The 26214-nt window shown below is 34.1% G+C and overlaps 1 protein-coding gene and 1 pseudogene across 3 annotated transcripts in view; one reads left to right on the top strand and one right to left on the bottom strand.

Annotated features, from left to right (window-relative positions):
• The window catches only part of Gbe1 (1,4-alpha-glucan branching enzyme 1), a 268831-nt gene that overhangs the window by 56498 nt on the left and 186119 nt on the right, over positions 1 to 26214 (top strand). The window lies entirely within an intron of this gene.
• Positions 1871 to 26214, bottom strand: LOC114087730 (large ribosomal subunit protein eL28 pseudogene; annotated as a pseudogene).

Raw genomic sequence — 26214 nt, 5'->3', positions numbered from 1 at the left:
TCATAATAGATAGTTTGAAAAGTGCTGATTTACAAATTTGTGAAAATCAGTGATCATTTTTTTTGGGGGGAGTGGGTACCGGGGATTGAACTCAGGTACCCTCAACCAAAAGCCTCATCCCAGCTCTATTTTGTATTTTATTTAGGGTCTCACTGAGTTTCTTAGCACGTCGATTTTGCTGAGGCTGGCTTTGAACTTGTGATCCTCCTGCCTCAGCCTCCTGAGCTGCTGAGATTACAGGTGTGCGCCAGTGCACCTGGTTCAGTGATCATTTTTATTGGTTTAGAAGTTCTTTATGATTATAAGGTGTAGTTCTGATATCAACTGCTTTTTCATTCTCTTCCTTCACCTTATCTATGATGGCTGTGTTAATCAGTTTTCACTGTGGTGTGGCAAGTTACTAAAAGCTCCAACATTTTAAAGACTTGAAACAACAAATGCTTCTTTCTTGTTAATGTTAACTGCTATTGTCAGCTGTGGCTTTTTTCCATGTGTCAAATTCTTTGCAGAATTCAGGGTAATGGAGAAGCCCCATGATGTCATGAGAGAGGGAGAGAGGGAGGGAGAGAATGAAGGAGGAATCCTGTGATGGCTCTACAGACTTTAGCTTAGAAGTAGCAGATGTGATTTGCATTGTTTTACAGAGGATGCTGAAAAATTAGAGTCATATGTCTGTTGATGATGTGAATATGTTTCTGAGAGATGTGTCATTAGATGATCCCTTTGTTATGGCAAAATTATAGAATGTACTTATACAAATGGAGATGACTATAAAGTCACTAGGCTATATAATGTTAGGAGAACACTATTGTGTATGTGGCTTGTTACTGACTGAAATGTCACTATGCATCACATGACAGTATACAGTACATGCAGTGCATGACAGTATATGTCCTTAAAGGCAAATAATACATTTTTATAAACTTTCCAGATTTTTTAAAATATTCTAGATGCTTAGTTCCCACCTCCCCCCAAATGGCAAGGGAGTTTGTTTAGGTAGGATAGCTCTCCATATTTAGATTGATGAAGTTTCTTGGAATTTCTATTAAGTTGTGGTTTCAAAGGAAACTGGAAAAGAATCTTTTACCAGGTAGTCTTTTTCAACTCCCTGTGGGGATGTCTGAATGCATTTTGTCACATGCTTACCCTTCAGTTTGCTTATTTGGAGATTGTGCTGTTTCTTGAGAGCAACTTTCTAGGGGTGGTCTCAGGACTCTGTTTTATTATTATTGATTTATTTTAATGTTTTTGTTATGCATTATAGTTATACAAAATTGTAAGTTTTATTTTGACTTATTCATAAATGCAGATAATATAATTTACTCTGTTTCTATCCCTACTAATTTCTCTCTCCTTTCCTTTCCTGATACTTTTCCTTACTCTTGATGTTATTTATTTTGGCAAAGGGGTGCAGAGGTAGAAAGTCTTAGGGTTATTTACTAAACCAGTGCTGAGGCTGAGAAAAACTGTGATATATTTTTAATACTTTCTCTGGCTTTCTAATCTGATGTTCATTCTTTCACCAATTTTATTTGTTAACTAGACTGAATGAATTAATTTCTGCTTGACAGGCTCAAACATTAACAACGCAAAATGATTCCCATAGGTTTCTAAGCACCAAGAGTAGTCTGTTGTCTAGTATATGAATACAGTTCTTCTACTAGTTGCATCATGTGCTTATACTGAGCCTGTACCCCCATCCAATGAAAGCTGATTCTTTTCATTATAATTTTGCAACAATTGATAATGAATTATGAGTGTGACAACAAAGTTACTGAGTATTAGACAAATGTTAGTAAGGACAACCTGGAACATTTTTTTTTCTTCCAACAGACTCTATTGCTCTTTGGGGCATGGGGCTCAGGAGCTCTTAAGAGTAATGGGTCCATTTCCTCTTCCCCATCATAGGCTTCTGTCTGTGCAGAATGGCACTGGCTCTTTGGATGGCCACCATGCTCAGGTCTGGGAGCTACTTGTTCTCATGGATCTTATGCCTGATGCTGCCCAGGGTGGCCCACACATTCTTGTGGATGGTGGTTCACACAGGTTGTAGCTGGCTTTCCTTGGCTGGATCTCCACTCCCTAACCAATACAACACCTTTAAGTCACAGGTTCCATGCCCACAGTCTTATAGTTGCAGTGGTAGTAGAAGGAGTTGTACACCTTCAGGTTTTTGGACTTGGTCATGTCTGTTTCTCTCGATCAGGAAATTGGTGCAGTTCTGCACTATCATCCACTGCAGGTGCATGAACAGGGTGAATGCTCTTTACACTGCGGCGACCAGAGATAGAAAGAGTGGAAGAAATAATTTTTAATTATGTATGCACAGTGAACTGAAATAAAGAGATGGGTCAAAATTCTTGCAAAGGACCCAAACTCAAAGATAAGAATTTAGTCTTATATCAGAAGATGGGTGAATTTATATTTATATTTTAAAACAAGATGTTTATCATTTTGTATGTGTATGTATGTGTGTATATAATTTAACATTCCCTGTTTTAACCAGTATTTTGTATATATTTATTGACTTCAGGCCCCTGTTGTGTGGGATCAGAGAACTTTGTTATAATGCCTAATGCCGATTTTTATAGAGAAGCATTCTTACTTTCGGGATTTTAGGAGATTTCTGTTAGAAGATCTTTATGCTAGAAGGAAGAGTTTGAACTTTGTGACATCAGTAAAAATTACTAGCTAGCTTCATATTGCTTTTTAAATAAATAACATGTTAAAATTTATGCTATATGGATAAAATGGTGGTTTCTGTTAGCTTTTAGTTTTGTTATTTCAGTTGTTACTATATATAAATTTCTTTTTTAGCAAATGTCTTGAAATTGCGATAATTTTACCCATTAAATGACTTTATTTACCATTTATTTGCAGAGATGCATTTTTTGTATCATCCCTTATCAAGTTAAATATCAAGTTAAATGTCTTCTTAGATCATTGATGTTTTATAATAGTCCCATGTGGCTAAGAATATGGTTGATTATAACATATTAACATTTTCTGTATCTTGATCATAGCTCAACTATGTAAATTCAAATTGCATTATTCTAAGAAGCTAAAACTTATGACAATGTTTAAGGCAACTCAAATTTAAGTTGATATTTCCTAATGTCACAGCATATTAGAATATCATTTTGCAATGTGCAGAGGTTTATAGAAATGTCATACATTTGTCAGCAGTGGGCAGCATTGCTTTTGTTGCCCATCCAGGAAGTTGTTCCAAGAAGGTCAGCTGGAATTCACTGGCCTTCAGGTGTCGAGATTTGAATCTATAGCTCTCTGCATATCTCAAATATTTTCTCTGTTTTCCCTGTATTGGCTTGCATTCTTTGTATTTTTAATTCCAGCTCAGTTGTTTCTTTAAAAACATTTGGAGGCATTTAAAAACTTGTATACATCTTGGGGGGGGGGACTTTAACCTCTTTATTGTTTGTCAATTTCTCATGTGAATCTGTGAAAATATTAATTTTGACTATTAAAACCTGTCCTCTCATTATAGATTACTGAAACAATGACTCAGCTATTGTAATCGCTCGTAAATTAGTGGCAGAAGTACCTCAAATGTGTTATTTAAAGATTAGGAAACTGAAAATAATACCAAATTTTCTCAGCAAGAATGAAGGTCCTTCAATACTGGTACCTTTGTACAGGAGGAAATCACTACCCAACAACTATGGAGACAGACATAATTGAGTTTTGAGTCAAATCTTGAATGCTAAAATATACTCCCATTTTTCTGTATTTATGTTATTTTTTTTTGAATTTTAATATTTAAAAATTGAAATATATTCACATAACATAAAATTAACAATCTTAAAGTGTATATGTTTTAGTGATTTTTTTTAATATACTTGTGATGTTTTGTTACCATTATCACTAATTTTATATCACTTCCATCTCCTACCCCATACCTATTAACAGATAGTATCAATTCCCCTCTTCCTCCATTATTTACCATCATTAATATAATTTTTATTTCTATGATTTGTTTATTCTTGACATTTTGTGTAAATGGGATCATACAACATGGAGTCTTTGAGTCTGGATTCTTCACTTACCATCATATTTTTTCTGTTTTGTGGAAGGTAATACAACACTGTGTTTTTTTCCCCTTTTAATAGCCAAATAATATTCCACTTATATAACATATTTCTGTGGATGAACATTTGGTTTATTTCTACTTTTGACTGTTGTGAATAATACTGGTGTGGAAGTTTGTATACAAGTATTGATGTTTTTAATCCTCTTGGGTTGCCTTGGCTATTGTTCTTAAATTAAAATAATTGTGCTGGTCATGTGCTTATTTGCCCTATTATCCTTTTGCTTACTCTACTTCACCCTGCTTTTCACCACACTTCTCAAACTGTCCTGGTCTGTGCCACTGTTGTGTTGGTTTAGTGGGGGGCAAGGTGGAAGAATGGTGGGTGGGGAAAGGGGAGAAGCTAGGGAATTTCCCCTACTCCTCACCACCTTTGCTTAGAGTGAGGAAGCATATCTTGGCAGCAGCAGTGTCTTTTAGTTCTGTTTGCCTTTCTCCTAGTGACCAAGTGGCTGTAGCTCAAATAAGCACAAGAGGAGAAGTTTTAATTAGGTTAAGCTTGGGGTACAAGGTTTCATATAAGTCATGTCAGATGTAAAAATGGATGCCAAATCAACAACTATATTAAACAGATGTTTTGAGCACATCTAAGGAACTCAGAAGGATCTCAGGGTGTTCCTTGCATGGGCAAATGAAGAACAACCAGTATAGTGCCAGATTTCTCATAACATGGTTTAAAGAAAAACATGGTTTAAAGAAACACAAATCACCAGAGCCAATTTTGACTGTATTTTCTTGGACATGACTCCCTCTTCCTTTACTTACAGCTGTGCATTATTTACATTTCTGTTCAGAAGGAGAAAACATTTTTGGTGAATTGCTTCTTCAATCTCTCTCTCTTTCCCCATTTCTCCTCATTCTTCCTTTTGCTTCCTTCCTTTCTTCCTTTTCCTTAGCTATTCCTTTGCTCTTCTTAATCCTCAGTAAGTTTCCTGTCTAATATTAAAAAGTGGAAGAGTTTCAGACTTAACAAAAATGGTCTGGATTCTTAAGGAAAATAAAGAAAGTACTTTATTTCTTAATCCATGTAAAGCATATAGTTAACTTTATTAAATTAAACAATTTATTTATGATTACCTATACATGTAAGCTGTGTAAGTAATATGAAATTTATTATTTCTTTTCCTTCAGTTATAGAACATTATCCTAAAATAAGGTGTATATTCTGTTAAGTCATCGTATTCCCTAAATAATGTTATAATTAGCATCTAACTCACTTATATATATTTGCATGTGTGTATATACATATAAAAATTAAATTTCAAAAATCTGTTAGAGTTCTTGAAGTTAGAAGAGCTTGTGAAAGATCTAGAATTTAAATTCAGTAGTGGCTCCTTCGTTCCTCCCAGCTTTCCTTCCCTTTAGTAGCAATATTTATTTTTATTGTTTATGTGCCAGATACTATGCTAAGTCTTGGAAGTAATGGGATGTGTAAGAGGGACAGTGACTTCCTCATGTAATGGTGGAAATGGTGGACTCCTCTTATCTAGCAATCATTGCCTAAGCTCATCTAGTAATAAAGTCATATTGAAATTTTGATGCTATTCTAAGTATTTGTGGTCATTGTTGAATGACATTTTAGGTAAAAAATAAGTTATTAAATAAACTCTTATTAAGACATTTTAATAAATGAAGATAATTTTGTAATTAAATAGTCAAAACAATGCTTGGATTATAATTTAGTAATTGTTATAAACAATATGCTTTTTCAGATTGCTGTTTCATAAGGATTTTTTGATTATTTATTTTGGTGGTATTTTATATATTTATTTTTAAAGCAAAAGTGTTGAACTGAAACTTTTGTGGTATATTTCCAGAGAATCTATAATTGATTTAAATGATACATGAGACGTTTTTTGTCAAACTGTACTGAGCTAGAAAAAATCTCTTAGAATAGCTGTATTTAGATTTTAATGAAACTAGGCAGAAAGGAGACTAAAAGTGAATTTCCTTTTTAGTCTTTTAAATGAAAAAGTGCATCATTTGTCCTATATATCTTATTCATCATCAGTCATAGCAATGCATTCATTCCCATGAGAGAGATAATGGATTCAGAGAGCCGAAAGGAATGGAAGATTGTCATTCAATGCAGATGAGTTTTAGTAATATTCTTATCATAAAAAATTGGGTTGCAGAACTTTAAGATTTGGAATTAAGTTGCCATAGATATATTTAATTAAAAGTAGATTGCTTTAACCTTTCTTTAAGTTAGAAATAGGTTTAAAATCATAAATTAAATTTATAGTTAGTTTGTATTTAACTTGTATTCAGGACTTGCCTTTAATAGGGATTCTTTATAAAGTTTAGCCTGGGAAAGATATATTTTAATTGAACTATTACAGTGAACATTAAAAGAAAGTTTTTGAAAGAATTTTATTTCTTAATATATTGGATAAAAGTATGGTTTACATTTCTACTGGTGGGGAAAGTAACCAAACTTATCAAACCTAACTAAAATTTGAAAACAAAAGAGCACTCTGCCTCTTCAACTCCCCATCTCATTAATACAGCTACTTATATTTCCTAAATTTGAATATTATTACTTGATGGGTTGGTTTATTGTTCATAACACTGTCCAATGAATATTACTCTTCTCAAAGTTGAAACACATGAAGAATGAAGTTATTGAAGTAGAAAAACAAACAACTGGAATTATATATTTGACACATGCATTGGCTGAATTACAAACTCTCCTGTATATGTTCATTTTTAGTTTAATTAGAGAAAATCAGAATGCTTCAGATTTGTTCTGTGATCATATTTAATTATGCACTCTTAATCTGGGCATTAAAAAAAAAGTATGGTGAATATGGAAAAATGTGTAGCCAACCACATTCCCTTCTATAGATACTTCCAGACTTAGGTCCACATCTTAGGTTCTCTTGTTCTGAGTAGATGCTGAGGTTTGGGACTGTGTGGACCATGTTGATTCTTCCACCTTAGAAAAGCCAGAGGAGTAGAAATGGGTGATAAGATTGAAACCAATTGCTGCAGCTCCAATCTGTGATCTGGCCTGTGGTTCCTGTCAATCAATTCATCACTGATTTCTTTCTCCAAGGGTTATTGAGTTAGAAGTGGGATTTTATCTTTTACTGCTTTAGTTTTTCCTGACTTACTTAGATGCATAGAAATATTCCTTAGGTGCTTTATGCAACTTGGGATTTAAAACTATATATATATATATAAAATTTATTTTATTTTAATGGCCAGGTCATGCTGACTGGTACAGAAGTATCTCAGATAAATTGTACATATTAAATCAAAACAAACCCTGTCACAAGCTATATCTATTCACTATTACTTTCATTTCATTTTTAAAGGAAAGACTTCTATAGAAAATAGTTCGTATTTGTTCTTTTTTCCCTCCCCTCCACAGGGTTAGGAATCATAAACTGAAATCTCCTGCAAATAACCTGTTGTTATTACCCAGAAGGTAATTGCAACATTATAGAATTGTTAATCTTTTCTCAATGAAGATCAAGATTCATTCACTCTCAGAGGCTTAGGAAGAAAGCATGTTCATGTTAGGCATACAGAAAATTGGAATTTATTGTTGCTGCAAGCAGATGGATTATCCTCATCTGGTCTTCATTTTGTTTCACACATCAGCAGCCTTGTAGGGAAAACTTGCTATGTATATAGCAAGTAAGATTAAATGAAAATTTGTATGTAAGAGTTTTGAGCTTAGTGCCTAATATTAAGTAAATTCATAGCAAAGGTTTGCTCATGCATTTATTTTTTGTAACATCTTCCAGAGTTTAAGTGGATAATATGAATATTTTAATCAACATTGGTAAAATATTCAGTTGCTGATAACTTTTGAAAGTGTTGGCTCTCTTCTAGGTTATTTGGTGCTTGTGATGTCCCAAATTGGAATTATACCAATGTTTTCCTATGGAATAAATGGACTGTACCTGATAAAGTCCATTCCTAAGTTTTCCCTGGGTAAAATGTTCCTTTCTTATGGCATTTGGAGTCATCGTTTTACAAAATGTTTCTCCATTTTGTTTGCAAGTTTTTGGAACAATATTATTAGAGAGTTGACTGAAAATGGAACCAGGAAAAATTCACATTTGGGGTATAGGCTGAGGAAGAGGTGGTGAAGACACGAGAGGAAAAACAACATTTGGAAAATGAGAGGGCTTCTCAAGAGAATGAAGTATGCAACGCTATTTTATGTCCATGTAATATCTAAAATGTAGTAAACTTATGCAGTAAGTGCTTGATTCCCATTACTTTACTAAATCTTCCCAATAGCTCAGTAAGGTAGATAATATTATTGTTTTTATTTTGTAGATGAGTAAATTGAGACTTAAACTACAGAAGTAACCCTTGCTAACTTGTGTCAGAGCCATGTTTGTATTGAAGGTGTTTTCCCTGTGTGCTATAACCACTGGGTTGGAGAAGGGATGAGGACCTATAAGGAAAATGAGCTATAAGGAAAATGAATTCCATTTGAAGATTCTCTTCAGTTCTAAACCCTCTTTTTTAAGAGGAAGAATTAATAGGGAATTGTTTTCTGCATTGTATAGACACAGAAATTCAAATTTAAGAAATTGTAACCTTTGAAAATCCATGTATCTAGTAAACACTAATTAAAGGTTTTTTTCTGCAAGTAAATACATGTATTTATTCTATTAAGGTCCCATTTACCATGGACATTCCAATTTGTGCTCTTGAATTGTATGAAACTCTTATGATCATCTGAAGCTCAGGTTTATGTCTCTAGAAGCCAATTTATACTTTTGGGCTACTTATACATCCTACACTATATGACATTAAGTGTTGCATAGGTGTGTAATAACACAAAAATATTATCCATGTTTGCATAAATAATAATATACCTTCTTTAACTTTCGCTATGTTAGACAGGAAAATTTGCAAATTGATTGACATGAAGAAGAACTTACATATATATGTATTTAATACCTTTTTTTCTTAATTTTATAGTATCTTGAAAAATCTGGATATTTTTCATTAACATGACATTTGTATTTCACCTTGTCTACTTATTTAGTCTTTACTTATAGTTTCACTGGATTGTTTCTATTAAATAAATTTCACCTTTCAAGGTGATTCTGGCATTAGAGAACTTGAATCCACCTGGGCCTAGGTAGGATAGCAGTCCCTATAGTTGTAGAGATATCACTGAGTTCAGTAGGGACCAGAGGCTAGGATAGTGAAAACACATAGTTGTATCTTTAGAGTATTTGATTTATAGATTGAGCATTCCTAATCCAAAAATCTGAAATCAGAAATGCTCTAAAATCCAAAATTTAAATGCCGTATTATACAACCAGTGGAAAATTCCATACCAATAAACAGTTTTATGCATAAAATTATTAAAGATAACTGTATAAAATTACCTTCAGTCTATATGTATAACGTATATATGAAAGATAAATTAATTTTAGATTTAGACTTGGGTCATGCTCTGACAGTTCATTATTGGAAGCATTTCTGGTCCCAAGCATCTTAGATAATACTTAATTAACATGTATTATGTTTTTGTGGTGGATAATGGTCAAAACAAGCTGGGGGAATCTTAGTCTGTACGATAAGCGGGAGATTAATGCCTAGCCCATCAATGATGTAGGAAAGACATTGTGTCAGATAAGAAGGCAGAACCCAAAAGACTGTTAGTAGGTTGTTTTTAGTGAGAACAGCATTTTAATGATTTTGTTTCAAACTTAAGAATATCTGAATTTGGGATGGGGTTGTCGTGTCAGAGGTAGAGCGCTCACCTAGCATGTGTGAGGCACTGGGTTTGATCCTCAGCACCACATAAAGTAAAATAAAGGCATTGTGTCTACCTATAACTAAAATATAAGTATTTTTTAAAAAAGAATGTCTGAATTTAATCAGCAGAGTAGTTATCACTTTGTTTGACTTTAAATACCAGAAAACAGGGTAATAATAAATAGTCTAGCCTTTTTTTTTATTTTGATGGAGTTGTGTTAATGACAGTTGGATTTATTCTTGAACATGTTAAACCTCCACATTACTTTGCCAGTATTTTCCTGAAATTGGGTCTCTGATTTTCGAAATGGGAGTCGGAAAAGATGTGAAAATTGATGGCCTCAAGCTTTTTAAAATCCAAATTGAAACTTGTACTACAAAGAGAGAAGTTTAACCTGAGAGTTTATGCCTATATCAGCATGACATAGAGTGGCAATTGAAGTTTTCTTACACCCCACAGATCTAATAAACACTTTGGTTCATTTAAAAGTGATTCAATTTTCTTGGATTTTGGATTTCAAAAAAGAAGGAACGTAGCCTAGTGAATTATGTCCTATATGTGTTCTAAATGTAAAAATCACATATAGATTTATTTTAGATGTTACTACTGTTTAGACATGGATAATTAGGCATTTTGTGAATGTTCAGATAAACAGTTTATTCAGCATTTTATAATTTTTTTATCAAATTGTGATATTTAATATATTGAGTGAACATAATGGGTGTGTGTGTGTATGTGTGTATACACACACCCACACCCACATATACAGACACACACTTATTGGTGTGTACCTAATATGTGTACATTGCATAAATTACATATATTTGGAGTTTATGACAAAAAATATCTATCTTAAAATACAAATAATTCATTTATGTTATTAAATTTAACTATCATAATTTTGTTTTTAAGTCTTGTATACATTATTTGGTAAGTTCTTATTATACAACTATGTATTATATAATATATTATACAACTATGTGTTGGAATGATTAAGAAAAGTACCTACCTAGATCTTTGTGTTTTTTAATCATTTATTCAAATAATTTTTGTAATCTTAATGTATAATGGAGTCTCATGAGAATACTATTTATGATCACCTACAAAAACAACAAAAAATATTTCATTAATTCTGTTCTTATTATATTCCTAGTTGCTAAGTGTGATTTGATTTTGTATAACAATTTGAAAATTATTATTTCAGTAAATACTTGTTGAGTGGTTATTATATGTGATGTTCTAAACTAGATTTGGGGGTACAGAGATGAGTAAAACTTGAATGTTGTATTTAGAGAGCCTGTAATTAGAAAGGGAAAAACTAATAAACTGTGTAGATAACTGTAATAAGTATTATGATAGATGTAGGTTTAGGCTCTTTGCAGGGAATTCAGAAAGGTTAGTGGTGACTCTTACTTGTTTACATATTAGCTATAGCTGATTGTTACACAGTAATTTGGTGTAACACACTAATCCCAAACTCATTGTGACAATAATAATCATTTTTTAATATCATTCATGAATTTGTTAATCTTGCTGGAGTGGGTATACTTTTTTAGAGGTCATGATGAGGGGACAAAGTTGCAATTGAGATTTTCCTGGTAAGGGATGAGATTGCTAGTAATCATTGAAAAGCATTATCAAACATTATTTTTTGTGTAAAAGGTATAAAGATCCCTATGGCAGCATTTTTTTCTGTTCTAAACTCCACAATGCTAATTACTCCATAGTAAATTAAACTTATAAATGAACAGTGTTCTGTGACATGACTTCTCTTTGATCCTACTCCAGATCCCTTTTTTCTCTTCTTGAGTGTTTCATTATTAAATGCTTTCAAATGCATTTCTTCTTTTTATCCCTGTCTTCACTTTGTGATTTAAGAGGACTAACTGAATATCAAGATTCTCTTTTGAATCTTGATCTTCTAGCACACTTACCCCATAAATCTGCAGTGTTGGATATAACAAATTATGTAATTTCTTTGCTCCTGTGCAGCTTCTGGACACCATAAGGAAAAATCACATTGCCATTGGACTGCTACTTTCAGATTCATGACTATCAACACTTCACAGAAATCATTTGCATACTCTTGAATCCAGTATTTCTTATATTTTCCATAATAGCTATTTCAAATTGACCACCCTCTTCAGAATCCCTCATATTACTAACTTCTCATTCTTCGTTAGCATAATATTTGCCCTGACTTTCGAGAAACTACAAGGTGGCAAAAGGAAAAATTTCAATTTTCATATCCCTCCCTTGCAAAAGATGTCTGTATTGATATTCATTCTTCCCAAGTTCTTTTAAAAGTTAGTGGAAGAGATTGATGTCACAAATCAATACCTGGAATCCCTTTCTCTTTTGACTCTTAATTGTTGTAAATTTGTTTCTCTTTCCTCTCCCAGCCTTCTCTCTGCTACTTCCTTTCTCTGCCTATAGAGTTACTCATAGCTCTCCTTCTTTGAACATGTCTGAACATGATAGACAATTTCTTCCTCCATTATTTGGCATATTTCTAGAATGACATTTTAGTCCATTGGTTGGTGAATATGTGATAGAAATTTACAAAACTGGAAGATAAAAGTGTACACTTTTATATATACTGTAATTCATATTAATATAAACTCAGGTACACATAAATACCATATACTTAGAAGAATTTATACTAAGGCATTAATACTGTACAGGAGGATTATTAGATATGTTTTAGTGAAATTTAATAATTTTTTGGTGGTACATAGAATAAGTACTTTTCTTTGTAATGAAAACCAAAAATAGTGGTAGCGAATAATATCCTCACATACCTATATTATCATTAAATTTTTCCTTCCCCTCTCTTCAAAACAGTTATCTTTCTGTACTTGTACTTGTCTTTCTCTAGCAACAGATGTTATTGAACTCTTCTAATTTCTTTAAGTTCTCTTTAGTCTTTTCTATTTTGTATTATGCTTAAAGAACCACACAAATGATGATCTATCTTTCTTAGACGCTTCTAATATCCAAACACTGCTTCTTAATCAATTTAACTATAAACTAGCTTTCAAATGCATTTCTTCTTATTTTTATCCCTGTATTCATTGTTGTGATTTAAGAGAACTAACTGAATATCAATAAATCCCAAGGAGAAACAACTAGAAGTTTCACTGAAAACTCAGGGAAGGTGAAATTTGAAAGAATAGTTGGGATTAGAAGTTGTAGGTCATTTGTGATCTTTGTGAGTGTATTTCAGAAATATTTTAGGCAGTAAGTGATTATGAGGAAATGGAGATATTGGTCAGGATATTGGCCTCTCAATGGCAGAATGACCAGGGTCACTTGGATTAAAAGAGAGGTTTTTTTCATTGTTGTTGATGTTATTTCAGCAAATATATCAATTCATCCTATTCCAATGATGAGAATTAAGAGACTGAACAGAGAATATTCAACTGCATCAGAACATTAGAAAACAATTGAAAAAAAGATGAAAGGAAATAGTGGAATCAAGGAATTTGTCTTAGACAAGAGAAAAACTCAGAGGAAGGTGGTAAACATGTCTGCACATATTAATTTGTAGGTTTGCCAGAAAGCTGAGGGACTTCTGGTCCTATATTTCCAGAATTCTCTGTGAAATAGAAAATTCCCTTCTGCTGCAGATATATGAACTTACAGCTCCTTAGAGATATTGGAAACTACTTAATAGAGGGAACCATTTTTTTTTTTTTTAAAGAGAGAGAGGAGAGAGAGAGAGAATTTTTTTAATATTTATTTTTTAGTTTTCGGCGGACACACCTTTGTTTGTATGTGGTGCTGAGGATCGAACCCGGGCCACACGCATGCCAGGCGAGCGCGCTACGGCTTGAGCCACATCCCCAGCCCCTGAGGGAACCATTTTTAATCTCTTTTTCCCTTCTCTGTTTGTTTCAACCGTCACTCTTTACCTTTGTGACTATCTACCATAAGGTCATATGCCAAGGTCTATGCTGGGCAGTACTTGTTAACATTTTAAGGTTGAATGTCCAGGAAACATCCTGAATCACTTGCTGTGTCACTTGGGTGGCAATGGTGACTTGTCTTGGCATTGTGGTCCACGGAACCTCCTGTGATTTGACAGACTTACAGCTCTTTTTCTAGTGTAGCTGCTATAGATTGTATAATGTTTTCAATACCTGAAAACATGTACTATAAATGAAAACAAAAATAAAAAAAAGCCACATGCAAAATATATTTTCTAAAGCATGGAAGAATTATAGTAGGTGATTGTGAAAATATAAAATCTAGTTAAAAACCTGCTATGGGCAATGTGTTTTCTCACAATTCTTATGTTTGTGTTACCCCAATGTAATGGTATTTGGAGGAGGAGCCTGTGGGAGGTAATTAGATAATAAGGGGAGGCACCTTGTGAATGGAGTTAGATCATGAGGGGAGGTACCTTGTGAATGGAATTACTGCCCTTATAAGAAAAGACACATGAGAGGACACAATATGAAAAGAGCTGGGAAGAGAGCAAGCTGGGAAGAGAGCTCTCACTGAGAATCCAGCCTTGCTGGTATCCTGTACTAAAGCCTCCAGGACCATGAGAAATGAATGCTTTATTGTTTAAGTGATTCAGTCTCATGTATTTCTTAGAACATCTCAAACTTACTTGATAGATGTCATCTGTAATTCTAATTACAGATTGGATTGGATCTAGATTGTTCTATGTATGTCATAGAGGGTAGGAGCACACACAGAAGCAGGAGTCAGACTAGCATGACTCATATCCTGGCTCTGTCACTTAGTAGCTCTGGGACTTAGGCTTTGTTACCCTCTGTCTTTGAGCCTGCTTTCTCATCCAGCAAATGAAGATTGTAACACTTTATAGGACTTTTGAGATAATTGCATTAGACATTAAATGTCAGGCACTAAGGACACTCTATAGCTACTGCTGCTGCAATCACTTTCACCAAGGCATCTTATTTTTTGTTATTTTAATAATTTTATTACTCTGTCACAATAAGACTCTTTGTCTCTCCTTAGTTTTTAGACAGCCTTTGCTCAAATCATTTATTTTTTTTAAATGGGAGAATGTTTATTCATAGTTTCTTTTTTCTTAAGCAGTTCAAGATAAGTCCTTCAATCATCATCATTAACTTTGTATACTTTTATTGGTGACCTCTTATGGAACTATTGCTAATCTGAGCTTTAGAAATAGAAGAGAAGACATATATTTTTGTTTATTTAAAAGCCTCCCCCCCCCCAGCTTCTAATATGGTGAATTTGTTGACCTTTGCAAGCCTTGAAACTTTTAATCATTTTTTCTTCAAAGAAATCTTCAGCTCTATAACTTGACTTTTTTTTTTTTTTTTTTTTTTTTTAGGGGTTTCTTGTGAGACCACTTTATTTTACTTTATTTTTTTTTATTGTTGGTTGTTCAAAACATTACATAGTTCTTGATATATCATATTTCACACTTTGCTTCAAGTGGGTTATGAACTCCCATTTTTAGCCCATATACAGATTGCAGAATCACATCAATTACACATCCATTGATTTACATATTGCCATACTAGTGTCTGTTGTATTCTACTTATTGACCAAGCTATCTTCACAGTGTTAAATTTTTATGTCTCTTTATGTGGTCTTTTCCTTTACAGTATCTCTGAGAGAACTTTAGGGCAAAAGCTCAGCAGAAATGAACAAATAAGAGCTATCTGACTTTAAGAAAAAAAATAATTTTTCACAGCTTTATTGAGATATAATTTACATAGCATATAGTTCACCCATTTAAAGTATATAAATCATGGTTTTTAGTATAATAAAAGCTGAGTTTTGCAATCATCATCACAATCAGTTTTAGAATATTTTTACCACCCTAAAAGAAACCCCATATACTATCATACTGTAGTGTCCTGAGCACTAGGCAATCATTAATATCTGTCTTTATAATTTTCCCTGTCCTCAATATTTCATAGAAATGGTGTCATCAATACATGGTCTTTTGTGACTGTTTCTTTTACCTAGCATGTTTATGAGGTTGTGTGTTGTATATGCATTCATTCCTTTTTATGCCCAAACAATATTTTGCTGTATTGGAAATGCAACATTTTGTTTATCCATTTATTACTTGGACATTTATATTGTTTTTAACTTTTGTTTATTATGAATAATGCTGCTATGAACGCTTATGTACAAGTTTTTGTGTGGACATATGTTTCCATTCAACTAGTTTATATATATAAGGGTGGAATTGCTAAGTCTAATGGTAACTCTGTCTTTAGCTTTTTATGAACCTCCAGATTGTTTTCAAAATGGCTATACTGGGCTGGGCATGGAGGTGCATGCCTGTAATCCCAGTGGCTCTGGAGACTGAAGCAGCAGGATTGCACATTCAAAGCTAGTCTCAGCATCATAGCAAGGCCCTAAGCAACATAGTGAGACCCTGTCTCAATGAAAAAAAAAAAAAAGGAGGGCAGGGGATGTGGGTCGGTTTTGAGTGCCCCTGTGTTCAACTTCTGGTCCCCCCACATTCCCTACCAAAAAATAGCTGTGCTGTTTTGCTTTTTCATTAGCAGCATACAGGGTTGCAAGTTTCTCCACACTTTAGGAATGCTAATTCATCTTTTTGACTGTAACCATCCTAATGTGCATAAATGTTATCTAATTGGGATTTGCATTTTCTTAATGATTAGACATTAGGAAATGATGTTGAAAATTCCTTTGTATGCTTATTCTTCATTCCTTCATCTTCCTTGTAGAAATGTCTGTTCACATTTTTTGCTCATTTTTAAAATTGGGTTCTCTTTTTATTATTGAATTGTAAATGTTCTGTACATATTCTAGACTCAAGTACCTTTTCAAATATGATTTCCAAATATTTTATCCCATTCTCTAGGTTACTTTTTCCTTTCTTGGTAGTGCCCTCTGATATACAAATGTTTATAATTTTAAAGAAGTTTGATTTATCATTTTTTTATTTCTGAAATCCTAAGAAAAAGCTAAGATTTCAAAGATTTACCTTATGTTTTGTTCTAACTTTTTAATAATTTTGTCTCTTATATCAAACTATTTGATCTATTTTTAGTTTTATGTGTTGGAAGGATCCATATTTACTTCTTAAAATTTTTTTGAGAGCTTCAGTTGTCCTAGAACTATTTGTGGAAAGACTGTTCATTCTTCATTGAATGATTTTGTCATTCTTGTTGAAAATCAATTGACTGTAGATATGAGTTTATTTCTACAACATTAATAGCTATGTTAGAAACCATTATTTCAGCTTCACTGGTACATTTTAAAAAGTGGCTATAGTATTAAGAGTATACTTATGTAATTAATTTCCTGATTACCATAATCTCCTATTCTCCCACAACATGGAGTGGTTTATGTAGAATGTCTTAATGATAGATGAATGTGACTTAAGGTGTAGAGAAGAGCTCTTCTCTCAAATCCATGCTGAAGCCATGGAAGCCATTAATGGGTTAAATTGTCATCAGTAGTGATGCAGAGTATTAACAGTGAAGTGCAATGTTGCCTTGTCTAGTAAGATCTTTCTAACTGGGCTCCAAATATTTGTTGAGATAAAGAGATAGAGTTTAATGTAGTTATCAGTGAAAACAGTTCAGAGCCATTCTTGGCCCATTGAATGCCTGTAGCTGCCTCTGATTATTGTCCACATTGCATTAGTACTTCTATCCTTTTATTCTAATTTTTCCCTTTCATATGTTCTTTCTAAGCAAATAATGTTATCTCCTCACAATTTTGACCATTAGTTTTCCTCTGTTTACTTTCACTGATAACAAAACTCAATCATCTTAGTTTCAGTGCTCTAACAAAGTATCACAGATTGAGTGTCTTCTAAGAAATAAAAAAAATATTTCTTACTGTTTTGAAGGGCTGGAAGCCTAAGAGGATGCCATAATGGTTGGAATCTGGAGAGGGCTGTCTTCTGATTTCTGCTCATAATCTCTCATAGTGGAGAGTGAGTGAACAAGAAAAGCGGTTGCTTTTATATGGGTGTGTTCATTAGCTTTTTGTCGCTATGATCAAAGTACCTTATGGGAACAACTGGTATTTTCGGCTTGAGGTTTCAGAGGTTCAGCCCATGGTCTGCCATTCCTCTAGACCCGTGGTGAGGCAGAAAATCATAGAGAAGGGTGTGGTATTGGAGCATTGCTCACCTCATGACAGCCAGGAATGAGGGTGGAAATGGTGAGGAAAAGAAGGGGAAGATGTCGGTCATAAGCCTTCCAGGGCATGCTCCACTCGAGTCAACCCTTCCAGGCACATCCCACCTGCCTACAGTTACCACCCAATTAGTCCATTCAAACTAGGATGGACTGATTAGGTTATAGCTCTCATATTCCAGTTATTTCACTTCAGAACATCTCAACATTAACACAGGAAACTTTGGTAAGCACCTGATATCCAAACTATAAAAGTAGGCATTAATCTCATCCATGAGGGCTTTATATTTTAGACCTAATCACCTTCCAAAAGGCTCTACTTGATACCATCATCTTTTTTTTTTTATTAGCTACACATGACATTACAATGATCTTGGCAATTCATACATTTGAAACAATTGGGGTATAATTTCTCATTTTTCTGATTGTACAGATTGCAGAATCACACTGGTCGTAGAGTCACCTATATACATACAACAATCATAATGTCTGTTCTATTCTGCTGCACTTCCTATCCCCCCTTCCCCTCCCCTCCCCTCCCCACATTTTTCTACCCAATCTAATGTGACACACTTTTTTTTTCTTTTTCTCCTCACAGCATCATACATGTATTCTATATAACAATGAGGGTCTCCTTCCATCTTCCGTGCAACTCCCCTTCTCCCTACATTTCTCTCCACCTTTCTTCCCTATTTAGTGGTAATCTTCTTCTCATGCTCTTCCTCCCTATCCCATTTTGAGTCACCCCCCTTATATCAGAGAAGACATTCGACATTTGTATTTTAGGGATTGGCTAACTTCCACTTAGCATAATCTGCTCTAATGCCATCCATTTCCCTGCAAATGACATGATCTTGTTATTTTTTAGTGATGAGTAATATTCCATTGTGTATAAATGCCACATTTTTTTTAATCCATTCATCTATTGAAGGGCATCTAGGTTGGTTCCACAGTCTAGCTATTATGAATTGTGCTGTTATAAACATTGATGTGGCTGTGTCCCTGTAGTATGCTCTTTTTAGGTCTTTTGGGTATAGTACGAGAAGGGGAATAGCTGGGTCAAATGGTGGTTCCATTTCCAGCTTTCCAAGGAATCTCCATACTGCTTTCCAAATTGGCTGCACCAATTTACAGTCCCACCAGCAATGTATGAATGTACCCCCCCCCCCCCCCCCCCCGCCCCATGGCTACCATTCTTATTGGAGTGAGATGGTATCTTAGAGTAGTTTTAATTTGCATTTCTCTGATTGCTAGAGATGGTGAGCATTTTTTCATGTATTTGTTGATTGATTGTATATTCTCTTCTGAGAAGTGTCTGTTTGTCTGTTCAGGTCCTTGGCCCATTTGTTGATTGGGTTATTTATTTTTTTGTTGTTTAACTTTTTGAGTTCTTTGTATACTCTAGAGATCAGAGCTCTATCTGATGTTTGAGGGGTAAAAATTTGTTCCCAGGATGTAGGCTCCCTATTCACCTCACAAATTATTTCTCTTGCTGAGAAAAAACTTTTTAGTTTGAATTCGTCCCATTTGTTGATTCTTGGTTTTAACTCTTGTGCTATAGGTGTTTTATTAAGGAATTTGGGGCCTGCCCCCATGTGATGAAAATTAGGGCCAACTTTATCTTCTATTAAATGCAGAGTCTCTGGTTTGATTCCTAGCTCCTTGATCCATTTTGAGTAGACTTTTGTGCATGGTGAGAGAAAGGGATTCAATTTCATTTTGTTGCATATGGATTTCCAGTTCTCCTAGCACCATTTGTTGAAGATGCTATCCTTTCTCCATTGCATGTTTTTAGCACCTTTGTCTAATATAAGGAAGTTGTAATTTTGTGGATCTGTCTCTGTGTCCTCTATTCTGTACCATTGGTCTACCAGCCTTAGTTTTGGTGCCAGTACCATGCTGTTTTTGTTACTATTGCTCTATAGTATAGTTTAAAATCTGGAATCACGATACCACCAGTTTCACTCTTTCTGCTTAGAATTACTTTAGCTATTCTAGGTCTCTTATTTTTCCAGATGAATTTCATGATTGCTTTTTCTATTTCTGCAAGGAATGCCCTTGGGATTTTCATGGGAATTGCATTGAATCTGTGAAGTGCTTTTGGTAATATGGCCATTTTAATAATATTAATTCTACCTATCCATGAGCAAGGTAAATCCTTCCATCTTCTAAGGTCTTCTTCTATTTCTTTCTTTAGGGTTCTGTAGTTTTCATTGTGTAGATCTTTCACCTCTTTTGTTAGGTTGATTCCCAGGTATTTTATTTATTTATTTTTTGAGGATATTGTGAATGGGGCAGTTGTCTTCATTTCCATTTCAGAGAATTTGTCACTGATATACAGGAATGCCTTTGATTTATGGGTATTGATTTTATATCCTGCCACTTTGCTGAATTCATTTACTAGTTATAGAAGTTTCTTGGTTGAACTTTTTGAGTCTGCTCATGTCATCAGCAAATAGTGCTAATTTAAGTTCTTCTTTTCCTATATTTATGCCTTTAATTTCTTTCGTCTGTCTAATTGCTCTGGCAAGTGTTTCAAGAACTATGTTAAATAGAAGTGGTGAGAGAGGGCATTTCTGTCTTGTTCCAGATTTTAGAGGGAATGCCTTCAATTTTTCTCCATTTAGAATGATGCTGGCCTGAGGCTTAGCGTATATAGCTTTTACCATGTTGAGGTAATTTCCTGTTATTCATAATTTTTCTAGTGTTTTGAACATAAAGGGATGCTGTATTTTGTCAAATGCTTTTTCTGCATCTATGGAGATGATCATATGGTTCTTTTCTTTAAGTCTATTGATGTGGTGAATTACATTTATTGATTTCCGTATATTGAACCAGCTTTGCATCCTGGGGATGAATCCCACTTGGTCATGGTGCACGATCTTTTTGATATGTTTTTGTATCCGATTTTCCAGAATTTTATTGAGGATTTTTGCATCTATATTCATTAGGGCTATTGGTCTGAAGTTTTCTTTCTTTGAGGTGTCTTTATCTGGTTTTGGAATCAGGGTGATGTTAGCCTCATAGAATGAATTTGGAAGTACTCCCTCTTTTTCTATTTCCTGAAATAGATTGAAGAGTATTGGTATTAGTTCTTCTATAAAGTTCTTAATACCATCATCTTATGGGGTAGAAATTTAAAATATGAATTTTTGACAGAGTCAGGCAATGGTTCACCACAACATGTGAAAAAGGCATAGAGATAAATACTGTAGTATAAAAGGTGTCAGTATCTTTATTTATCAATGTTCAACAAATTTTTGTCAAGTATAGAGTGGCAAGACTTGTTTGAAATTGGATAAATTTTCAGACTCAATTGTCATTATAGAATTTAATACACTTAGCTTGTGATGAAGCAACTAATAGCAATCTTTTAAATAAGATAACAGATTTTAAGTATCTGTGGAACACCTAGAAAAAGATCATATGCTGCAGCAATTCGTGGGTATGTAGTGAAAATTATTAGCTGATACATAAAAAAATACATTTTAATGTTATATCATGTAATGGTTTAATATATGTATGCATTGTGTAGTGTTTAAATCAGGTCAACCATATATATCTACTGAAATATTTATCACTTCTTTAGAGTGAAGTTATTCAGAATCTTTTCTTCTAGCTTTTTGGAAGATGTAGTACTTTAGTGTTATCTGTAGTCACTCTACTTTGTAATAACGCACCAGAACTTCTTGCTTCTAACTCTGACTTAGTGCCTATTGATCCACCCATTCATCTCTCATTCTACTGAAGCCAGAATTAGACTGGCAGTCAGTGTAGATAGGTAAATCGAATCAGGTTGGATCAAGGAGGCCAATTTTGAGTGAGTCCAGCAAGTTGGAAACTGTCCCCTCGGGGATTGAAATGTTAATTTCTTCAGAGCCCTTCCTTTACCCTTATCAAGAAACTGCCCCTGCTCCCAACTATTGCTACGGTAACTTGTCCCAGAAATTGTCCCTCCCTACAGGGAGCTATAAGTTGTTTTTTTTTTTTTTTTTAAATCAAGAAATATTTATTGATCTTTTTATGTGAGCACAAAAATATAAGTAGTAATAAGAATGATTATTATGTAAATAGCATTGTGAGGATAGTCAGGCATTGCAGAATATATGTACATATAAATAAGAAGCAATTACAATCTAGAAGGTTGTGATAACTAGATTAAATACTAATAAAGATCAAAATCCAACACATATCAAAGTAGTTTTTTTAATTAATTAATTTTTTTTATTTATATGACAGTGGAATGCATTACATTTCTTATTACACATACAGAGCACAATTTTTCATATCTTTGGTTGTATACAAAGTATATTCACACCAATTTGTGTCTAAATGCATGTACTTTGGATAATAATGTCCATCACATTCCACCATCATTTCTAACCCCATGCCCCCTCCCTTCCCCTCCCACCCCTCTGCCCTATCTAGAGTTCTCCTATTCCTCCCATGCTCCCTTTCCCTACCCCACTATGAATCAGCCTATATCAGAGAAAACATTTGGCATTTGTTTTTTTGGGATTGGCCAGCTTCACATAGCATTATCTTCTCTCCCTCCATCCGTTTATCTGAAAATGCCATGGTTTTATTCTCTTTTATTGCTGAATATATATCCCAATATTCCATTATGTATTTATGCCACATTTTTTTAATCCATTCATATATTGAAGTACCTCTAGGTTGGTTCCGTGGTTTAGCTATTGTGAATTTTGCCGCTCTATAGACATTGATATGGCTGTGTCCCTGTAGTATGCTGTTTTTAAATCCTTTGGGTATAGACCGAGGAGAGGGATAGGTGGGTCAGATAGTGCACCACAATCAAGTGGGATATATCACAGGTATACAAGGTGGGTTCAACATATGGAAATCAATAAATGTAATTCATCATCAATAGACTTACATATAAGAATCATATGATCATCTCAATAGATGTAGAGAAAGCATTTGACAAAATACAGCACCTCTTTATGTTCAAAATACTAGAAAAATTAGGGATAACAGGAACGTATCTCAACATCATAAAGGCTATCTATGCTAAGCCCCAGGCCAACATCATTCTAAATGCAGAAAAATTGAAGGCATTCCCTCTAAAAACTGGAACAAGAGAGAGATGCCCTCTATTTAACATAGAAGTTCTTGAAACACTAGCCAGAGCAATTAAATTAAAGAAATGAAAGAGATACACATAGGAAAAGAAGAACTCAAATTGGCACTATTTGCTGATGATAAGATTCTATACCTAGAATACCCTAAAAGTTCCACCAGAAAACTTCTAGAACTAGTAAATGAATTCAACTGAGTAGCATAGTATTAAATCAACAACCATAAATCAAAGGCCTTTTTGTGTATCAGTGACAAATCCTCAGATAGGGAAATGAGGAAAACTGCCCCATTTACAATAGCCTCAAAACAAACAAACAAACAAACAAATGAATAAATAAAAAATAAAATACTTGGGACTCAACAAAAGAGGTGAAAGATCTATATAATGAAAATTACAGAACCCTAAAGAAAGAAGTCAAAGAAGACCTTAGAAGATAGAAATATCTTCCTTGCTCTTGAATAGGCAGAATTAATATTATCAAAATGACCATAGTTCAAAAAGTACTATACAGATTTAATGCAATTGCGATCAAAATCCCAATGACATTGCTCACAGAAATAGAAAAAGCAGTCGTGAAATTCATCTGGAAAAATAAGAGATCCAGAATAGCTAAAGGTTGTTAATTAATGTGTCCTGGGCTGCTCCATCCTGCCCTTCCTCCTTCATCCCACCTGTTTTCCCACCTTTTGGCCATCCCATTCCTGGGCCTAGTCACATACCAGGAAGGAGAGAGATAAGGGGAAGAAAGCAGGAGAAAGGATGCCTAGGACACATAAAAAGGGCAGAACGCCTTCCTTCTTGGGATACCAGAATTCCAGCTATGGCTCCCTTCTCTTTCCCTGGAGAAGTCTTTGTTACTTACCCCTTTTTAAATAAACCCTGCTTGATATGCTTGCCTTGGTGTGTTTCTCTAATGTTCATACTTCAACATTTGGGGGAGCAGAACTTGTCACCCCTAACCAGAGGTATCACTACCCTCCCTGGCCTCTAGTAACCAACATTTTTCCCTCAACTTTCAACAACTGTGGGTGTTAGGCTTTGAGAGGGAGGGTAAGAGGTGAGGAGGAGGCCCAGATATTTGGAGGAACTTTTTACAGAGCAACTCTGCTTTTACATGTTGTATGTAGTTTCTATGTTGAAGTTCTCCATACAATCTACTTTGAGATAATTGAATGGGTTTTGACTTTTAAAAGTAAATAGGCTTATAAATAAATACATGATTTGATGGCCACTGTGTTAGACTTGAAAGTAATCCACATTATTAAGTTCATTTCAATGAAACTAAATATTAATGAAAATATTTTAAAAGAAAATGTAATGACCACTACTCAATTTTTCCCAACTAACAACAGGGTTAAAGAGAATAATGAGAGTTATAATTATAGCCTGTTTTGAAAAGAAATGAAAACACTGAGTCAAAAGCTATCAGCTAAGGATAGAATAATAATGAGAGGCAACTTTTGTCATGCTAGTTCTGCATCTCAATATCTATTTACTAAATTCTCCCAAGAACTGTATGTAACAAATAACAATTCTAGATGCACTGAAGATAATTTATTGTATATAATAAATAGATCCTTAGGGAACTAGGATCTAATTCTCTTGGTAAACCCATGTTTCCATGTTGGGCAAGACAGGCATGTCTTGTTATCAAAATGATAATCTCTGGCATTGATGAGGATCTGGATAGTTAAGCTTTCTGTTAGGTTGCTGGTGGGAGTATGAATTGAAATTTCCTATCCAGAAAGTATCGGTCAGTATAAATTAAGACCTTATACCCTTTGCCTAATGGTATCACTCTTTATAATTGATAGCAAGGAAAGAGATTTGGACAAGTGTGTGTGAACATAGACCTCAAAATGTTCATTAGTTTTTCAGTTTTTGTGATAGTAATTGCCTGATTTGTGAAAACTCCAAGATTGAGATCCACATTCCTCACACACAGCTTCAACAGATATATTTTTCCAGTCTTGTTTTATTTGTTCCTCTGCCCAAGGTATGTTTAATTGTTTTCTAAAGTATTTTAAGATAAATTTCAGCAACATATCACTTCATAATTAATTTATATCTCTCCTACCACCAGTAGATGAATTTTGTATCATATCTACTATTGTGATACTTAAGAAAAATACCAATACTTTATGTTCAATCTAGATGAAAATTCCTCTCATATACCACAACTAAAATGCATTGAGCCCAGGGGAGCTTAAACGCTGAGCCATGTCCCCAGCTCTTTTTTCTTTTTCTTTTGAGACGGGGTCTTGCTAAGTTGCTGAGGCTGGCTTTGAACTTGTGATCCTCCTGCCTCAGCCTCCTGAGCCACTGGTGTGTGCCACAATGCCTGGCCATCTTTGACTTACTAAATTTTCTATGTCTATGAATTGCTTATCTGCTTCTGTAGTCCCAAGAGTGTAACAGAGTATGGTCCCTGAAGACTACTAATTTATATTTTCCCTCCCCATATATATGATTATCTCTTGTAAGTTTTTTGTTTGTATTTTCATGTTTTTTGAAATCATAAGCAACAATATGTTTTGAGTTATCACCCCCCTTTTACTAAAATTGTTATAAACTTTATTCCTATAATAGTTAATTTTATTTAAATAAGTGATTTTGATAATGGAGTCCATTTCCTCTTTATGTGCCTTAAACAACATGTTTACCAAATAAAGCTCCAGTTATTTACTAATTTCTAGAAATTTATATATTATAAGACTAAGTACTATGGTTCTTTAAAATAAATATTATTTCCTATTGGTTCTGAATTTATGAAACTCTTGGTATACTCTAAAGCTTGTTCTTGAAAAGCACACCTAATCTAAATTAATATATGTTAATAGGAATTTCCCCTTAGAATCTTAATATGGTCATCAAGCTACCAGCATAAATTGAAGAAAGGTAATTTTCTTGTGTACAACAGAGGGGAATAATTATCTGAAGAAAAAAAACAAAGATCATGAAGCACTGGGTTATATACCAGAAAGACTATTGTCTTCTAACTTTCAAAGAGTATGGTGGTCCTCTGATCTGGGGTAAAGGCAATTTCATAGGAATTTCCAGTCTTGGACTTGTGAATCTCTTCTTTGTTGACATGGTAAAGTCTTGAAACTTCATGTTTACAAACATGCTGCAT

This window comes from Marmota flaviventris, chromosome 8, assembly GCF_047511675.1.
Source record: "Marmota flaviventris isolate mMarFla1 chromosome 8, mMarFla1.hap1, whole genome shotgun sequence".
In the NCBI taxonomy this organism is placed as follows: Eukaryota; Metazoa; Chordata; class Mammalia; order Rodentia; family Sciuridae; genus Marmota; species Marmota flaviventris.
The sequence above is the reverse complement of the archived record's forward strand: the minus strand, read 5'-3'. Positions and strand labels throughout refer to the sequence as shown.